Below are 15,006 nucleotides of genomic sequence, written 5' to 3'. Positions count from 1 at the left end.
AGAACGCACAAAACCTCATTCGTCTCTAATACCTTTTCCAAATCACAATTTGCTGACTTTATAAGGATAACACATAATAACAGCAGCCAATATTTAATGGATACTTGGCATGTGTCAGGCTCTGTTCTAAAGGCTTGACATAGCTCACTTGATCCTCACAACAAGGAGATAGGTAATCGTCTTATTCCCATTCTGTGGATAAGGCAACAAAATCCTAAAGAGACTGAGTAACAAGTCAAAGTAGTAATGGTAGAGCCAGGATACAGCCTAGCTCCAAAGGCCATGCTCTTAAAGCGTTACACAGCTTTCAAACGTTTCTGGATTTTTTTCAAGTAGGCCTATATAACTGGGAAAATCCAAAGAACTAATCACAAAGACCAAGAGGTGAGGGTTATGTTTAATACAAAGAAGAGGAAACCAAAGGATTCTCAAGGTAAATTCCTACCTTTGGAAAATCTTTCCTGGAGCAGAACCAAACCTCACTGCCATTACCAATGGCGACTCCACACGTGAATGACATCTCTGGGCCTGTGCTGTGTCTTGTGCTCCCTGACACATCATTCTTGATGATTTGCACTACCAGCCCATGTTATGGCCTCTGGTGTGTCACTTGCCAGGCTTCCTGCTGACATTTTCGTCCCTGAAGTGTCTGTCCAGGTAGATCCTGAAATGAAACATGCAGGCTGCCTTTTCTAGGTCTGCAAAACAAGCTTCAGCTTTCCAAGTGATTAGTTTTCCTAAGAGTCCATGCCGAGGACCTAAGAGTGCATCGCCCAGTTCTAGAAAGCAAAAAACCTTCCTCTCCAATGTATAATGTTCCTCACTCACTATGGTTTCCATCAAGTGTCAACGAGACGTCAGAAAGCTTCTCGCTGCCACTGTGGGCTCCCTCTAGGCAAGACTGGTCTCTTTCATTGAAGAATATCTGTTCAATAGAGAAACAGTTCTGAAGAACAGATAGTCTCACGAAAAGATCTGCAGCTGGCCAGGACCGCCATTCCCCAATCTGCCCCACCATGGTAGTCATTTGTCTTTAGAAGGTTCCAGAGTGGACACCCTCCATGGGCAGAACCAGAAGGGAAAAAGGAATCTAAGGGGGGGCTGGCTATCCAGTTGGGCAACAGGAGAGGAACATTTACAGCAGGGAGAGTGTTGGCAAAGAATAGGTAAGCTTGAGTGGCAGAGGAGAAGGAGGTATGACTAAAATATAACAGGCAATATAAGGAAAATGAATCCAGTTGGAGGCTGGGCATGGGAGAACCACACCTCCCATGTATGGACATAGAGCTCTGCCCATTGCCCATTTCCAGGCTCCAAAGTATGTCTCATCAAACAGCCCAGACTGACTCCAGCAAATGTTGACTTAGCAAATGCTAACACTCAACGTGTTTAGTTGAAAGGACCCTGAGAGCACACTGGGCCTACACCTAACATTTCACAGATGGATAAACTGAGGCTCAGACAGGGGAAAAACTCGTGCCCAGAAATAGAACCCAGATCTCCCCATTCCTTTGCCTGTGCTCCCTTCCGTACAGACATGGTTAACAAGGTGCGTACTGAAAGAACCCAAACTGAGGGCAAATCTCCCCTGCTATGGAGGACCAGATCTGTAGGTTATCCTCCACTTCATCCAGCATGTTCCATCTGCTGGTTGCTCCTGGACAGGAGAAAATTCGTAGCACTATTTCAAGTGAAGTAAATGACTTGTCAGGAAGAATATAAAGGGTAGCTTGCCTCAGATGGAGAGGATGATACAGATGGATAAGAATGAAAAATGCAGACACAGGTGACTCATCAGAACAAGGGACGCTAGGCTGGAAGGAAAGGTGGAGAGTGTGGGATGTGATGAGGCAAATGGAAACCGGACCTGCCAGACTGAAGCTGTCAATGAAGAAGCAGAGACGCCTCTTCACAAGGCAGAGGCTCTACCCCAGACGGTGTCAGGATGCCTTACAGAAGGGATCCCTCCCGCAGATGGGCAGTCACTCGGTGGAACAAGGCCTAAAGAGCAGACAGTTCTGCACCAAAAAATCTGCCGCCTCTTACCTCTCCAGATTTAGGCTATAACAAAAATTGGTCTAAGTTGTATCCACATGCTGGGGTGGCTCAACCAAATCAGCCATGTCAGAATTTCACAACTGTTCTGTTCCCGATGACTCTTCAGCAATCCTCCGGACCTCTCCACTTACACAAACTGTGTCTCTCTCGCAAGCCCAACTCTCCTCTACGAGGAAAGTTTGCTCTGATTTCACACCTTCAATCCCAGCCAAAAGTCCCTATGTCTGAAATCACCCACTTTTTTCTGCACACCTTTCATACAAATTAGAACTTCCAACCCTGTATGGGTTACTAGGGCGCATGCCTGAGTACCCCTGCTAGGCTGAGACGCTGAGAGACAGGATCCATGGCTCACAGTGGCTTTTCCCAAAGCACATTGATAGACTAAGACCAAGAAACGTCCAGGGGCGGGGTGAAAGCTGGTGACGCAGAGAGTCTAGGATCTAAAACTTTGAGAACAAACCTCTCGGGAAGTCACAATGCACATTAGTTTCCTAAAGATTCAGAAAAGTCCCACAGTAAAGATACCCATTTAATTCTGTTTAACCTGCCAAACTTTCTTGGCGACAAGACCTTTTCTCATAGAACAATAAGGGACCTCAGAGCTTCTACAGAAGCACCTTATCCAATATTTCCACTACTGCTCATCTCATACTAGACTACATGTCTTCCTTAACAGCAAGGACCTTGTCTAAATCATCATGGTATCTCTGACACCCAGCAGAGTGCCTTACAAGATGTAGGCCAAAAAATATGTGTTCAATGAATGCCCTAAATCCAGTCCTCTCATTTCTAAGATGAGAAAATAAAACCAAGTATGTCAACATGACCTCCTCTGTATCTTCCTAAGTGTCCAAAAGAATGTCTTACACAGAGAATGTGTTCAACAATTCTTGAAGAATGGAATGCAGTGGAATGCAATGGAATGCAATGCAATGGAATGCAATGGAATGGAACAGAAAAATTTCTCAGCTGCGCCCCAAGCCAGAAGTTCCCATAACACAATAGACTCCTACCTCTTCTCCTCCTCCTTTACCCAAGTTGGGTGTCAAGCAGACGAAAATGAAGATGACAAATCAGAAGAGGAAAGCCATGGGAAAACCAAAGGCCCTTTGGGGTGAGAGGTGGGGAAATGGTGTTTGCAAACTGATGGGGATAAACAAGACCTGTCTGTATCTAATTTAAACTTCATAAGATAGTTTGCTGAATGTTAATTAATACTCAGTGCTTGTTACCAACTGTGGTGATTAACTTAATTTTGAATTAAATAAGCAATAAATGCTTAACTGAAGTTCTATTAAATTTTACCCAGCAAGTGAGGTATATGAGGCTCTTAATTGACTTTAAACAAGATAGTTATGGCAAGTTAGTTGAACTTTTATTACCTGAAGATAACTGCCTTATTAAAACTAAATTGACTACTTTATTTGATAGAGAAATATGTCACCTTCTTCCCATTTACCAAAAACATGTCCAAAAAGGTTCATACAGTTGGTCTAAACGGCTTAGATGGGGTAATTTTGTTTTCTAGTCCTATTTTAATAATAAGTGTGCTGGGGACTTCCCTGGTGGTCCAGTGGTTAAGACTTCGCCTTCCAATGCAGGGGGTGCAGGTTCGATCCTTAGTCGGGGAGCTAAGATCCCACATGCTTCACGGCCAATAAACCAAAACATAAAACAGAAGCAATATTGTAACAAATTCAATAAAGACTTTAAAAATGGTCCACATCGAAAAAAATCTTTAAAAAAATAAATAATCATAAGTGTGCTCATTTAAGAATGAATGTAAATGTAAGAGGCAAAGAGCTCTAGGAAGGAGTTATATATGAGACTGAAGAACCGGGTGATCATATTTTCTAGATCAAAACTCAGGACTCTGCTTTCTCAATGTAGGCTACTGATACAAAACATACAATATCACAATTACTGTTCAAATAAATGGTTGGCTCTGCTACTGAACAAGCTGAATGACTTTGGTAATTAATCTCTTTTTTCTAGATCTCAGCCACCACACATATTACACGAGGAGGCTGGAGTGGAGATCGCTGACTTTACTCACTTATTTTTTTCTTTGTGGTATGCATAGCCCCTGGAAGAGTGCCTGGCACATAGCAGGTGCTCAATAAACATTGAGTGACTGAATGAATGAATACATAAACTAAAGTTTAGGCAACTCAAAACACTAAACATTTTTAGCCCTTTCATATGAACCTTCTCCAGCTCAGACCATTTTTAAATATTGCCATTTGAGAATTCACGCAAGGGGACACACAAACTCTAAACCACTTCTCAGGATATTTTTTCAGTAATTAAAGGAATGCAAATTGAAACAATAATGAAATATGATTTCCTACATATTAATTTAGCAGAGACAAATATAAAGTTATAAAATTAAATTCTAGGGAAGACATGGAGAAACCAGTAGATTCACCCACTGCTAATGACTCTGCAAATTAGTACAGTCTTTCTGGAGGCTGAATAGCAACCAGCATGAAAAGTAATAGAACTATTCAGTACTTTGTGCCTATAATTCTCCTTTGAAAGAACTTAAAACTTATTTAGCCAGCTGATAAACATGTATTTAAGGTCTACCTGCTATGGGTCATACTCTATGGGGAAATACAAAGGAAAGGATCTTGGCTGTCTTACCATCTGGCGGGTGACAAGAGAGAAAAGAGGGAAATGATAGCATTTTTCAGCAGATCACATGGCAGGCTTCAGTGCTTTCCTACCCTGACCACAGAATCCTTTCCACAATGACATTACATGGAAGGCACTATTATCCTCTTTCACAGACGAGCAGTTGGAGGTTCAGAGAGGCTAAGTAACCAGTATGATTATATAACTATCAAGATACAGTGCCGTGATTTGAACCCAAACCTGTCTGACTCTCCAGCCATACACGCATTTTCTCCTACATCCCTGAGGAGATAAGATACATAGTCACATAACCACAAAACACAAGGGACAAAATGGTAACCGATGTGCGGGAAAGTGGAAGTGCCAAAGAAATCACTGTCTTCAGGAAATAATTTAGAAGGAAGTAAAAGCTATTTATTTGTCCACTGATGTTTACAATGCATGTTTTAACATATTGAATTGTATTAAATGTCTTTAAAAACTAAAAACTATCCTAGTGTCCACACGGGTAAAGTCAGTTTCAACAAATCTTTAGTTATATAAAAGATAAATATAGGGCTTCCCTGGTGGCGCAGTGGTTAAGAATCCACCTGCCAATGTAGGGGACACGGGTTCGAGCCCTGGTCCGGCAAGCTCCCACATGCCGCGGAGCAACTTAAGCCCGCGCGCCGCACGACTACTGAAGCCTGCATGCCTAGAGCTCAAGCTCCGCAACGGGAAGCCACCGCAATGAGAAGCCTGCGCACGGCAAGGAAGAGTAGCCCCCGCTCGCCGCAACCAGAGAAAAGCCTAAGCGCAGCAACAAAGACCCAATGCAGCCAAAAATAAATAAATAAATAAAATAAAATACATTTATAAAAAAGATAAAGACCAGGCCAAAAGAAGAAAGAGCTTTTCTTGTAATAATATTAAGTGGAAGGAAACATTGTACACAGACGGAGAAGTGGACGTGCCCTTTCGGGGGGCTTAAGATCAGGGTTATGGTCCCCTAAAAGATCAGAGAGAGGTATTCAGGTAAAAGAGTTTTGGTGGGAGCTTTTCTGGCGTGGTTTTTTTTTTTTTAATGAAGCTGAGTAAATGTATTCTAAATGAGTTCTTTCTCATTGTCTTTTGATAACAGATTAATTAATGTTTAGAGGAGCTCAATTAGGTTTTTTTTATTACTAAAGATATTCTTAAAACTCAAGTTGTCATTTATTACTTCATTTATATTATTCATTCACATGTTCATTCAGCAAGCACTGATTAAATCCTTATCTTATATCAGGATCCACAATGGGTTTAAGGTTATCAATAGGAATAAAGCTAGAGCCTGTTCTGGGGATCTGCGCAGGCTGGGAATAGGAGGAATCTAAAATTGTGCAAATAGAAACCTCAAGTTGAAGTCCTGGTTCAACATCCGGCTAGCTGGGGCCCTGAGCAAGTCATTTAATCTTTCTCAGCCTCAGGTTCTTGATAGTAAAACTTGAACAATAATAATAACTGCTCACAGGACTATTGTGAGGATTTACCTGTAATTTGTAGGAAAACACATGATTAACTGTAAAGCACTATAAAAATGGCGACTGGTCGAAAGCATCATTAACTGTATGGTGGATTCCATTTTGATCAGGATCATGGAGGCTGGCCTAGGTGACAAAGGTCTCCCTGGTGAGTATTAACTTGCTGCTGCCCCCAAAATGGTTAGTCCCTCACGACTCTGCATGAACTATGGCCCACCATTCTCAGTGCCTAATCACCCATTTTTAATTCTCTCTGCCTTTTGTCCAATTTGGCTAAAATCGTCCTGAGGAACCAAATGGAGAGAGGAACCCCAGGTAAGACCGTTATAAGTATCTTCTCCAAGGAAGGAAGAAAGGGAAGGAGGGAAGGAGGTAGGAAGGAAGGAATTTTAAAAAAAAAAGAATCAGGGTTAATAGACCTCAAAGATATTCTAGACCAAGTCTTCAACCACTGCCTGAGTTTTCACTGTAACATCCCAATCAGCCACTGCTTGAGTATCTCCAGTGATCACAGATTCCGTAACTCTAGAAAGAGCCAATTTCATTCAGAGTTAAGAGATTCCATGGAACTCCTAAAAGATAAAAAGTGATGGAGATCTTCCTCTTGACAAACGGCTATCTCAGCAACTAGGTACCTGTTACCCTGGGCAGAGGATGGATCACCTGGGGGTTATGATGGAACCAGGGCTGTGGACTCTGTATGTGTTACCTGCTCAGGGCCTGGGTTTCCTCTTGTTTAAATGAGGAGATTGGGTGACCTCTATTCCACCTGTGAACTGTCCCTCAGAGCCAATGCCTCAACCTCATTTCAGCTTCCATTTATCTGGTACCTGGACTACAGCAGCACATCTCACCATCTCCAGTACCAGGCCCCTCCAACCATCCGTAACCCATCACTTTTCTAAAGCACAGATCCAATCATCTCCCTTCCCTACATGATGCGCCTTTCACAGCACAGTCTCAAGTCCTCAGTCAGCAATCTAGATCTTTGTCAATCCACATCCCAGCCCACCCCTGCACCCTCATTTCCATGGCCTCTCTACTCCACAGCCCATCCCCAACGACTCCAGTTTTCCAAGGTGCCATGCACTTTCTCACCTGTTCGTGTTATTTCCCTTGCTCAATGACCCCCCTCCTCCTCTAGCCCACTAGACAAATCCCCACTCATCCTTCAAGGCCCAATCAAATGATAGTCCTTTATCTGTGAAGTTTCCCCAGGGTCCCTAGAGTTAGTCATCATTCAATTAGAGTCACCAGATATTTTTTTCCACATACTTTTACATCCTCTCTTGATTATTTAAATGACCTCTGGAGGCAGGGATGGCACCGCATTCACGTTTCCATCCCCCAAGCCCAGACTAGAGTTTCACTCATTCATTCACAGGTACACCCAGCACCTGGTGTGGAATGAATGAACACACAAACACATCAGATCGATGGACAGATGTATCTGGAGGGTCCTGTCCAGCTGTCATTACTGGAACCCTCATAGTTTCCTATGAAGTGAAGCTGCTGCAGCCGAGAAGAGAAGTCCAGTTTGGAAACAACCAGACTACAGGAAAGCTGACCTGCCTTTCACCTCATTCTAAGAAAAGGTGCCGCTTACCCTCCAGGTCACTTCAGAATTTGCCTTTGCCATGAAGTCAGGGCACACCCTGCCCTCTGGGTAGCAGACTCCCTCCTCCAGTTCCTGAAAATGATTCATTTTCATATCAAACAAGACAGAAGCTCTAGGTGCCAATTAAGTTTTTTTAATTTCTGGTTTTTTTTTTTTTTTCTTCCTGAAAACTAAACAAGAACCATATTCGTTGGAAACTCATTAGAAGAATAAGTTACTCTGGTGACCTCTTGGCACAGAACTTGGTACCGCATTAAGCTGCCACAGTTACAGTTAAAGATCTTTATTAAGATGGGCCATCGGCTAGAAAATAATAGATTTAAAAACCCAGCTAAATTACACACATGAGGACTTCCCTGGTGGTCCAGTAGTTAGGACTCTGCGCTTCCACTGCAGAGGGCCCAGGTTCAATCCCTGGTCGGGGAACGAAGATCCCACGTGTGGTGTGGCCAGAAATAAATATATAAAATACACACATGGACAGAGGTTCAATCTTATTTCTTAACTATAAGTAGCCAGAGCAATTTAGCTGCCCCATCACATCCTGGGCTAAGCCTTCCTGTCCTTCCATGTTTAATCCAAGGCCCAGCCCTTCCAATAAGCTTCCTCACACGTTCCAGAGAACTCAATAAGTCCTCCATCCATACCACTCTCCTGGCGTTTTTTTTGTATTCTAAACAGGTACTAACACATTTTTATCAACCTAATAAAGTCTAACTGCCTACAAGCTAGACATTCCCTTCAAACATCCTCAAACTTTACCTTTATAAAAGCAGTTCACTGAACAAACATTTCTTGAGCACCTAGCATCTCCTCTGACAAAAACAGTAGACATTTGTTGACATTTGACTTTAGTCCTGGTCTTATACATATTACTTATACCAGCGGTCCCCAACCTTTTTGGCACCAGGGACTGGTTTCCTGGAAGACAATTTTCACACGGACCGGGGTGGGGGGGATGGGGGGGGCGGTGTTGGTTCAGGCGGTAAGGTGAGCGATGGGGGGCGGCAGATGAAGCTTCACTCCCTGGCCCACCGCTCACCTCCCGCTGTGGGCCCGGTTCCTAAGAGGCGGCTGACCAGTACCGGTCCACGACCTGGGGATTGGGGACCCCTGACTTACACAACCTCACTCAGTACTAACAAGTAGGGTGACCTCCAATCAGAATACCTCTGAGAGTGGAAGGGGACGCTGTATATAGTACACCAGAACACAGGCATAAACCAGGGCTGTCCTGGCAAAACCAGAAAGTATGGTCCCTCTACCTCTGCATCAAGTACTGTTGCTACAGCCATTTTTACAGACAAGGAAATCGACACTAACATTAAAGACAGGATTCCCTTAACGCCCAAAAAGCGGTCTCCTGAAAGTGCCAAGGAATTCGCACTACCCATGCCCACGGCCATCTTCTCCGAAGCTGCTGGCTGATGGCCTGAGTGACTAAGGAATGCCGACCACGGCTGCAGCGGAAAAAGTGCCCACTGTGTGCACTGTGGGGATGGAATGAGGCCAAAGCACCCTTCTTGAAGGACAATGAAACACCTCTGCCCTGTCCTGACCCTCTTGCTTACCTGCCCCGTGAAAGGTTCCCATACAAGTTTCTGAGGAAGGCCTGGAACCACCCCTCAGCACCAGCTTTCCATGGGAACTACTGGAGACTTCGATGGGAGGCCGGGAAAGAAGCAACGACTGCACTAGAAGCAGAGCGCAAACACAGCGCAAACCAAACCCCAGAGAGGCCCCGCCCCCCGCCTGCCTCTTTGCAGCCTCCGCAACCAGAGGAGCTGCCGCCATGTCCGCGCGCCTGCAATGGCTGGTCGTCCGGAACTGCTCCACCTTCTTGATCAACAGGAACAAGGAGACGTACAGCACCAAACCCAGTAACCTAAAGGCCCGCAACTCCTTCCGCCACAACGGGCCCATTCACCGCAAGACTGTGGGTGTGCAGCCGGCGGATAGCAAAGGGGTCATGGTAGCGATGAAGCGGTGATGCGGCCCGCGAAAGCCGGCCACCTATGTGCGGACCACCATCAACAAGAACGCCCGGGCCACACGCAGCAGCATCCGGCACGTGATCCAAAAGAACAAGCACCGCACAGATTGGCGCCTGGCCGACCCCTGGAGAGCCAGCGCCATCCTGCACTGCCAGAAGCCTGTGACGGTGAAGAGGAAGCAGACCTGCCCACCAAGAGCTCCTGGGTGACCCCCTTCCCCAAAGCAATAAAGATGTCAGCCGATTTTTCTCAAATAAAAATAAATTTAAAAAATTAAAAAACCAAGAGAGAGTTGGAGGATCACAACGGAGAAGAAACACTGGACAGCCATTCACTGGTGACAAACCATCCCTCTGCATAGCCTGGAAATGCCTGTGAACGTCTGTGGTACTCGCCCCACTTCGCAAAGTGACTGTTGTCAACAGTGATGCCCTCATGAATAAGAAGTCTAAAAATGAGTAAGTAAGTACACCAGATCGGCCGTGACCACCTCAGGGCGCACCCTCCCTTAAGTCGCACGGCTAAGACTTGAACTTGGAGCTGCCTGGGTCTAAATCCCACAATCTCCTCTAGAAGGACAAGGTGCCATTCCTGTGGGCTAGACACCTTGCTGGGCACCAAGGATTAGCCCCGTGTACCCACTGCACGGCCACATTACACACTATACGGCCATGTTTAAAGCACTGTCAGAGAAATGTCTGGTTCTCACAGATGCATTGGGATAGATCACATGATCTAAAATCGAAGGTAACTGAGGCTCAGGAATGTTCTGGAACTTGCTTAAGATCACAGGGCTAATGTGTGACTCAAACACAGGTCTTTGTTTTCTTACACCAAAAACCAAGTTGGTGATGGTACTGCTGAAATGATAGCATCTGAAGCCCTTATCCTCAGGGCTCTGGGGTCTCCAACCAGATTCTCAGGTGCCTTCCAAAGTCACAGACGGGCAGCTAATGCTACCAATTACCACACCATGAAATAATAACAGTTTCTCACCTGTGTATAGGGCTTGCTAAAGACTTTCACATCAATTATCTCCTGCTCACCAGCAGAAGTGAAGGAAGGAACAAGACAGGAGCTTTAGAGCTGAGAGTCTGATTCTCACTGTACCACTTAAGCACCACAGGGGAAGTTCCTTCACCCCTGAACTTTTACAAGATTGATCCTGCCCACCCATCTCTTGGATGGCAATTGTGAGCTAAGTAATAAAAAACAACCGTAAAATGCATTCGCCACATAAAAAGTGCTACAAAGGCTACGAAACGCTAATGGGTTCTATGAGATGGGCTGTGATGGGCAGGTTTAAGATGGAAAGAAAAAACAGCAGGATCTACCCGGTAAGGGATCTAATGCTGGCAGCCTGAAAACTTGTAGGAAAGCAAAAATAAGTAAAAATAAAAGGGGAATGAGGGTGGGGGCCGCCACAGGCAAAGAACCTTAAAGTTATCGTGCAGAAGCTTGGTTCCGGCAAACAAGCGACAGGAATAAATAGCAGAAAAAGAAAGAAACCCCCAAAGCACTCTCAGACTGAAAATGAACCTTCTTAATCACTTTGTTTTCAAAGTGTAAAGAACAAGGTTCAAGCCCAGTAACAAGGATCTCCAAGTTATAGTCCCTCCCAAATTCTCCCAAGCAAAGCCCCTGGGGGTGGGGTGGGGAAGGAATGTGTCCAGCCAGGCTCAGCAGAGAGAGAATGAAAAACACCCTTGAAACAGAGCAGGAAAGGGAGTAAGGGCCACACCCAACTCCAGCTCAGCGGGACAAGGGTGTGACTGAGCACTTCCCTGGGGCCTCAGTTTCCTCACCAGCAAAAGGAGGAGTCAGGTCGCTCTGGCCACCAAGGCCCCAGCCCACAATTCTAAGGCATGAACTTGCTGCCAACCTGTTGCTTCCACTGCCTACAAGCTTTGGTGCGGATAACATACTTTTTCCAGTCAAGGCTGATAAGCTGGCAAATAATTGGAAGGACAAGAATAGGAACTAAGCTGCCTGATAAGATTCTAACAGTAAACAACTTTTTCCCTCTCTACTCTGCTGACCTGATGCAGGCCGGTGTTTCCTGACCTGGAACATTGCAGCAGCCTCCTAAGCGGTGTCCCTGCCTCTGGCCCAGAACTGCTATCACTCTGCCACCAGAGTTCTCTGAAACACAGACCCAACGACACCCTCCTTTACTCAAAAAGTAACAAAAGCCCTCCTGTTCCCTACCCACCACCACCGCTGCCATCATTCTTAGCTCAAGCTGCCAGCCCTTTACCCTCTAATCCTCCCTGGCCAGTCCCATCTTTCTCAGTGATCTCCAAACACACCCCCCAAACACTCTTAGGCCTCAGGCCTGTGCCTGTATATCAAGGTCTCTCTGCCCAGAAAGCTCTGTCCACCATAATAACCCCTACTCACCCTTCAAAACCCAACCCAATGTCTTCTCCATGAGCGTTTTTTCCTGTTCTTCCAGGTAGTCAGTCAGCCATTTCTCACGGCTCCCATTATTTCTTTGTTCATCACTCTAGTAGGGCCTTCCCATGTTCTATTTCAGTCTGTCTCCTAGGCTGGAATGAAGATCCTTGAAGACAGAGCCTTAGCTGTCTTTGTAAGATCAGTTTCCAGCATTTCTGTCTGGCATGGGGTAATCATTCAGGACCCGAATGATGTGCTGAACTGAACACAAGAGACAGAGATGCATGTGATCACACACATAAGTGGGGTATAAGGGGGCTAAGAGTCTGGGAATGGCTTCATGGCACTAGCTGGGTTGTCTGTATCAGTAAATGTTACTCATTCTAAATGAGTAAACAAGCAGTTACTAAACATCTTCAAGGTACCAGAGATGAGAGGTATTCAAAGAAGAGAAAGCCAAGGTCTTATTTACTTTGCTGGGTGCCATTCCTAGGATCTGTCTTCTCGCCCCTGAAAATATCTTACCTGTAAGTTATCAAAATGCAAATAACCCACCTCAGGTGGGTAGGTCACAGAAAGAACCTTAGTTGATCCCTCAGAGTCCTGAGCCTGAACGCCTTCTTGGAGGAAGAGGTCTGCGTGAGCTAGTGAAGGCCGGGATCCAACAGGAGCTATCTGGCTCGACTCCGGAGAACATTGTCCCAGGAGCCATGGATCAAGGGCAATGACTGAGATCAAGACCGCCATCACTCCCCTACTTTGTTATCCTGTTTCCCCAACTGCCTCTCTATGGGGTACCTCAAATCCTTATTACTCCAAGAGACTGGGGAGAAGGCAATGTTGGGGGGAGGAAGCAGATGTTTGCTAGAGAAGCTCTGTCCTCTCCAGTTAGCTTTGCAGAGCGAAGACACCCAAAGGGTAGAGGGAATGGCAGCATCTCAAGAGAGACCGGGCTGAAGCAGCACCAGTATGGAAGTGAAAAGCCTGCTTGCCCAGGGAAACCCTGGATTATGGTCCTGCTGGGGCCCAAGGAATGGGTACTGAGTTAAATTCTGAGGAAGAACATTGAAAGACAGGGGTGACTTTGTGAAATAAAATTCATATTTCATGGCAAGGCAAGAAAACTTAAACATAAAAATGCTTCCCTGCCCTTTGGCCCCCTGTCTCCCCGCACTGCGCATCGGGTCTGCATTACGATTCGACCAGACCTCCCCCAGGGGCAGGCGTACCTGCTCAACCATCAAGAGCAACACGCTCCTAGCATCAACCAGACAACGCCTTAATAACATTCCTTCTTGATGTTGCAGGGGTCACATGACCCACCAGGATGATGCTTAGATCTGCGTTAAGTAAACTGTTGATAATATCTATACATCACGTGATGTACAGCCCTCTGTCTCAAAAAGCTTATATAACCATGCCTTGACTTCTAACAGGCGGAACAGTTCTCAGAGTGTTCTGAGATGTTCTTCCCGGGTTATAATGCTCAAATTTGGATCGAATAAAATTTTCCAGTTCTTTTTTAGATCGACTGATTGATTTTCATCGACAATTTCCACTTTTCCTTCTGTGGGCAGAGAGAGAGCGGTGAAGATCACGGAAAGGTTCTAACCTCGCCATTTCACTTAGTAGTTGTGTCACCTTATTTAACCAAACTCATTTTCTCATCTGCAAAATGAGATTGATAATCATAAAACCTACTTTAATAAGTCAGTATGAGAATTACATAAGTACACGGTAAGTACTCAAATTTTTTAAATTATGTTATTATTATTAAGAAAGAAGGATCGAAAGATAAACATTTTCTAGCCTCAATTTTGTGGTTTACCTGCTTCCAAGCATGAATCCCATTAACCCCCTGGCCACCCACCCACCCTATTTGTAGAAAGTCAGGAGAGGTGAGGTCCTCATCAATGCATCAGTGTCCTTCCCCATTTCTATGACTCGCATTAAGAAGGCACTGCCATTTTCTCCACACATCCAAGCCATCTAGAGCAGACTCCCACATCACGATTCCATTCCTTCTTCCCTTCCCCACCTCTGCTTCACACACACCTTCAAGCCCATGGATTTCCACCCAGATAAGCTTCCTGCATGCATCACAACTTTACCTCCCCTTTCCTCGCCTCGGTTTCTTCCAGCTGGGTGCTGCCTTCCAATGCCATTATCCAGGAAAAGTCCCCACCCAGCAATGCACACGCTGAGCTAGGACTCCTAATTACTGCCCAGGGTCAAAGTCTCAGCTCCACTCAACCACTTACTAAATACTTTACTCTTCTTCCTGGGCTTAGCATCCCAATACCTAATCCCACAGATGCTTCCAGAGCCCTTGCCCAGCCTTGTTTTCATGCAAATCTCTAGAGAAGCCTTTAATGGCCTCTAGAGCCCACAAGATAAATTTAAATCTACTTAGCAAAGAATGAAAGTCCTCCCTTTTCCCATTTCCCACCACCCTGTTCATGCTGGCCATGCAAAAACCAGCCTCAACCACCATGCTCCTTCCCTACATTCGTCTGCATATGCCTAACAGGTTCAGCCCTCACCTGTTGTTCTTCCACTTGGGCGATTCCTATATAATCCTAAAGATTCTCTTCAGACACTGCTCCCTCTGGTAGCTTTCCTGAGGTGGAACGACATCAGTGCAGCAGAAACATAGCCCTCGAACAGCACCATACACGCACACACAGGTGCTCCCCAAGAACAGGGACCGTGTCCTCCTCATCTTTGCACTCCCAGGGCTAGCCAGTTCCTGCTTCACAGAAGGGAGGCTCCAGAACCTGTGTGCTTCATCCACTGC

General features: G+C 45.4%; 1 protein-coding gene and 1 pseudogene across 5 annotated transcripts in view; one reads left to right on the top strand and one right to left on the bottom strand.

The window, feature by feature from the left end:
* LPP (LIM domain containing preferred translocation partner in lipoma) overlaps nt 1-15,006 on the bottom strand; it is a 695,014-nt gene that overhangs the window by 675,060 nt on the left and 4,948 nt on the right. The window contains exon 1 of one of the 4 annotated variants that reach the window (XM_079921712.1): nt 9,390-9,522. The exons of the other annotated variants lie outside the window; for them this stretch is intronic. The gene's annotated coding sequence lies outside the window, so the exon portion shown is untranslated. Of the gene's footprint in view, nt 1-9,389; nt 9,523-15,006 lie in introns of those variants that run through there. 4 annotated transcript variants of the gene reach the window in all.
* On the top strand, nt 9,482-11,784 carry LOC307186531 (large ribosomal subunit protein eL28-like; annotated as a pseudogene). Its single transcript has one exon. The product of its transcript is annotated as a large ribosomal subunit protein eL28-like (transcript).

This window comes from Stenella coeruleoalba, assembly GCF_951394435.1.
Source record: "Stenella coeruleoalba genome assembly, chromosome: 5".
In the NCBI taxonomy this organism is placed as follows: Eukaryota; Metazoa; Chordata; class Mammalia; order Artiodactyla; family Delphinidae; genus Stenella; species Stenella coeruleoalba.
This window is presented reverse-complemented; position numbering and strand designations above follow the sequence as displayed.